The sequence below is a fragment of the Danio rerio genome, chromosome 15, assembly GCF_052040795.2.
Source record: "Danio rerio strain M-AB ecotype USA chromosome 15, GRCz13ab, whole genome shotgun sequence".
In the NCBI taxonomy this organism is placed as follows: Eukaryota; Metazoa; Chordata; class Actinopteri; order Cypriniformes; family Danionidae; genus Danio; species Danio rerio.
This window is the reverse complement of record NC_141035.1, coordinates 48,627,501-48,632,500: the sequence shown is the minus strand read 5'-3', so window position 1 is coordinate 48,632,500 and position 5,000 is coordinate 48,627,501. Positions and strand designations below refer to the sequence as shown.

Here is a 5,000-nt window from a genome sequence, read left to right as displayed (position 1 = left end):
GTGGTCAGAACACAAACGAGTCGCAGGTGATAAAGTATTAAACGTTCTCCCAAAGTAAAGTGTGTCTGAGCCAGGTCCAAGCAAAATGCCAGCAGTGTCTGTAGCTCCGCCCACTCTCCGCCTCTCTGCCCTTATTTGGTATCCTGCAGTGACTGTGATGACGCGCGAACAAAATGGCGACGGTTTGCCGCGCCTACTTGTGGCTTCTTTTGCGCTCTTCAGAAACCTATGTGTGACGTCATGGACACTACGTCCATATATTTTACAGTCTATGGGTTTACCCCACAGTCCAAACACATGCGCAATAGGTGAATTGATTAACTAAATTGGCTATAATGTATGTGTGTGAATGAGTGTGTATGGATGTTTTCCAGTGATGGGTTGGAAAAGACTAGCCCTAAAATTATGTTGGTGAATTAGTATCGGCTTCTGCTGTTCTGATGTCAGCTGCAGATGTGAATGAATGGTGGAAGAAAGTAGTTCCTAACACAAAAGGGTTTTAGACTCTCCGTGTTTGATTTTCCTTTTTATATACAAGATTGTGCCGTCGAACTGTGTCGAAATGTGTGTGAGCGATACCACACTCATAGCAATGTGATATGGCTATATATCGACACTGGTGGAAGGCGTGAGTTGGCTTGAGGCTGCAGGCCGAGTGCCTTAGTCCCCCAGCAGTGCTGATATACAGCCATATTGCAATGCTATGAGTGTGATATTGCGTTTATACAATAGTTCAACAGCATAATCGTGTGTATAAAAAAAAAAATCAAACACGGAGAGTCTCAAAACCCTTTTATATGAGGAACTACTTTCTTCCGCCGTTCATTCACATCTGCAGCTGCCATCAGAACAGCAGAAACCATTGCTTATTCACCAACATCGCTTTAGAGCTAGTGTATGAATGATTCTCTAGCGTAATGTCTAAAGTGATGACAAAACAGCTGATTTTGCTGACATTTTAAGATTATAAGGCTGAACGACATGAAATGCCATCAGTCTACAGAGATTTCCCAGTATTTCTCTGTTGCCTGGAGTTCCCCTGGCTGAGGTGCTGATGAGACTGCGGTCTTCATCCCAAGTGTGGAAGCAATATTTGGCCCTACTCACACTATGCCATCCGTACCGTGCCCAGGCCCGTTTCCCGGATCGTTTGAGAAGTGTGAGTGCGCTGAATCGGGCTCAAGCACGGTTCACTTGGCCGGCCCTGCCCCGGTTGGAAGAGGTGTGCCTGAGCGCGGATCACTTGGGCTTTGGCGCGGTACGCTTGTGTGTGAGTGCAAAACGCGCCAAAGCCTGAAACTGAAAGCGAGACGTGACTTTTAAGGGACTGTTTCATATGTATTTATTAGTCATTCTTACTGTTCAGTGAACGCAAACTGCCGTAGTTTATTAAAGACGCAAACCTCTCACTGCACGTCAGCTGCGCGCCTTCAGCAGACCTCCTCATTCCTGCAGCACGAGAGCTTTATGATTGTTTATGAGCGCCAAAAGTGGCGGATCTGTTCGGCAAAATATCTGACTGCGTGTCCCCGCATCCCTAAGGACTGTTTGGCGAAATATTTGACTGCATGTCACTGCAAAACAAACGACTGAAACGATATAACTAGAGAAATCTCCACTGTGCTACTGGGTGAGAGCGTATGGCAAGCCGTTTTAGCATTTAAACCTTGTTCTGACTATCCATAAATATATTTAAAGATATCTCTAATTATATTTTGACTTGTCATAATTATAATTCGACTAGTCAGAATGACAATTAGAGATATCTGCAATTACAATTGTACTAGTACGAAATCAGATTGGAGATATCTGCAAATATATTATGACTAGTCATATTCCTCCATTGACTTCCATTGAAAAATATTTGCAGATATCTCTAAATGAGTTTTGACTCGTCACAATTGTAATTAGAGATATCTCTAACTGAGTTTTTACTAGTCATAATACATATTTAGAGATATTTACAAATATATTTGAAGATATCTCTAATTAATTTACTAATAGTCGAATTACAGTTGTAGATATCTTGAATTGGATTTTTGACGAGTCAAAACTCATTTAGAGATATCTGCAAATATTTTTCAATGGAAGTCAATGGAGGAATATGACTAGTCATAATATATTTGCAATTGTAATTGCACAAATCTCTAATTGTCATTCTGACTAGTCGAATTATAATTATGACTAGTCAAAATATAATTAGAGATATCTCCAAATATATTTATGGAGTCAGAACAAAGATTTAAATGCTAAAAAGGCTTGCCATAGAGAGCGCTTCTCACTGAACAGAGCAGCAGCGATGACGTAAGCGTGCCGAGGCCCGATATGGTGTGAGCGCGGGCCGTCGGGGGAGACGGGAGGGGGGGACAAGCGTGCTTTGGCCCGGTTCGAGGCAACTGTACCTAGTGTGAGTACGGCCTTAGTCTCATTAGTTTTAAGCCTTTTGGCATATATCTTAATAAAGTTTATCTGTTTAAAAGAGTGTTTACTCATTTTGAACCTTGTTTTAAACAATAGCCATCTGTCTTGTCATTTTCAGTGTGCGGAAAAATCGCCAGCAAAACTAAAGCCAATACATTTCTTTACCCATCTCCCACCATGCAAGCAGGCCCGGCCCTAACCAATTTGGCGCCCTGGGCAAGATTTCAGGTGGCGCCCCATCACATCGCAGTAGATTCCACTGCTAGTGTACAGTCATAAGAAACTAACCAGCTTTTTGATCGACTACTACAAGCTGGGAAAATGTCAGATAAATATGCCAATGCAATTAATATTATTGCTGAATAGCTCTAACATTTACACATTTGCTTGAGGAAGGAATGATGGGGTAGTTACATTACTATTACTATTTTCCAAAACATCTATGCCCTTCCATAACATTAGCTGACGTTAAAACTAACAGATAGCACTATAGCTATTTAATGATTAGCAATGTTATGTCATATCTATCAACGGGATGTTAAAATATGGGACAACAAATAGCTTCAAATGATAGAATACATAGCAAACAATAGAAAATATTGACAATAAAATAAAAGGTTTAACCTATTAAAATCAATGGCCCATACAGAAATTAAATAAAGCTATAAAATCTATTTAGCTTTTAATTGTATTTGTATATTGATTAAAGTTACTATAGTTATTTAGTGAAGAGCAGCAAATGAATCTCTTATTGTGTTTTGTTTGATAACAGAGGTGTTCATGTAAGAATGCACAGATCTATAGTGAATGAATGAATAAAGCATTCGACTACTTTAGTAACTGTTGTGCTCATTTAAGAGACAATGAGTTGTGTTTAAAATAAAACAAGCAGGATAGAGCAAAAAAAAAAAAAAAAGAAGCACTTTTCCGACGGACGGTCCCTTAAGCTCTCCCAGCTAAACGCATATCCCAGGCTAAACGGAGCAGTGCTCGAGCGAAAAATTAAAAGGCAGCTGTGAAACATAACCAGCTTTGTCTTTGTGTAGGAAACACACTTAAGATCTTTTTAGGGTAAGAGGTTTTTGAGTTATTGCCATCTATCACTGAATGTGTGTCAGGAATATTGAAAACAAAACCAACTTAAGCCTGATTTATCCTTCTGCGTCAGGTGACCGGCGTAACCCACGGCGCATGCAACGCGCGTGGCTGTGCATTTATACTTCTGCGCGCTGTCTCTGTCGGTCTGCATTAACACTTCCGAAACGCTAGTGGGCAGTGAGGTGTAAATGTTCCTCAGTGTCGAGTTTCTTCGCTTCTGTTTTGCTATTCTGAACACTTCCGGGATGTACAAGTGGCTCAAACGCGCTCATTTTGAGGCAGGAACCGGCGGACGTGCAACAACTTAAACTATGATGTGAACACAAAACAAAACTTTCCATCCGGAGCTCCTTCACGGGACTCCACACTTGTAAACAATCGCTCGTGCGGCTCTCGGTCCCGCCCAGACTCGTCAGCGCTACCAAGCCGACCAATCACAGAGCTTACGCTACGCGTCGTTGCGACGTGTAGTTACATTTTTTGAGAGGTGCACGTCAGTGACGGCGATGGCCACGGCGAAGGGCTATGCGTCAGCGCCGTAGCATACGCCGGCGTTTGACGCAGAAGTATAAATCAGCCTTTAACCGCACTCATTTCTGGCGCCCCCTGGATGTACAGCGCCCTTAGCATTTGCCTATACTGCCTATGCCACGGGCCGGCCCTGCATGCAAGTACACACACACTTTAAAACACACAAACGCACACCTTATTCTCATTCTTTCTTGCTTTGTCGTTATATAGTGGTGTGTACTGTTTAATAATCGATTTAAATTATGTTAATTAATAAACAAATAAACAAAAAGCGACAATAATTCATGCCCTCTCATAGTAGGTATACGCACAATGCGTAGAGCCGTACGGCTGCAGGCGCCACTGATACTAAGCCCAAGTCCAAAACACACACTCTGGACACAATGTCCAAAGCACGCACGCACGCACGCACGCACGCACGCACGCACGCACGCACGCACACACACACACACACACACACACACACACACACACACACACATCTAAAATAAGCCAGAACACTTTATTAACATATAAATCTATTTATAATGATTACAGGAGAGTTATCAAAACCAAAACCAAACCCAATGACTAAAACAACAACAATCACACAGCAGAACTTCATGAATCAGCTTGGAGGAAAAGGATGTGACTCCACATCTCCACATCTGCCTCTGATTCCATTACAATTCGTTTAACATTTCACCATAAAATAAGACAGAATTTCCATTTGAAACAGGTTTGACTTTACATATTCACAACGACCAAAACTAATATATTTTTAAATCTCTTATATGTTTTATTCTAAATAACTCTAATAATGTTTTACTGAAAAAACAGAAATAATGAATAATAATATATAAAAAATGTAAAAATAAAATTAGGCGACGCGGTGGCGCAGTAGGTAGTGCTGTCGCCTTACAGCGACAAGATTGCTGTTTCAAGCCTTGGCTGGGTCAGTTAACGTTTCT

General features: G+C 41.4%; 1 protein-coding gene and 1 long non-coding RNA gene across 3 annotated transcripts in view; one reads left to right on the top strand and one right to left on the bottom strand.

The window, feature by feature from the left end:
• LOC147833781 (uncharacterized) overlaps positions 1–5,000 on the top strand; it is a 290,137-nt gene that overhangs the window by 152,129 nt on the left and 133,008 nt on the right. Inside the window, exon 4 of the long non-coding RNA XR_015509974.1 lies at positions 1–275. This exon is cut by the window's left edge and continues 855 nt beyond it. This is a non-coding gene — a long non-coding RNA (uncharacterized LOC147833781). The remainder of the gene's footprint in view (positions 276–5,000) is intronic.
• The window catches only part of dgkd (diacylglycerol kinase delta), an 82,051-nt gene that overhangs the window by 53,245 nt on the left and 23,806 nt on the right, over positions 1–5,000 (bottom strand). The window lies entirely within an intron of this gene.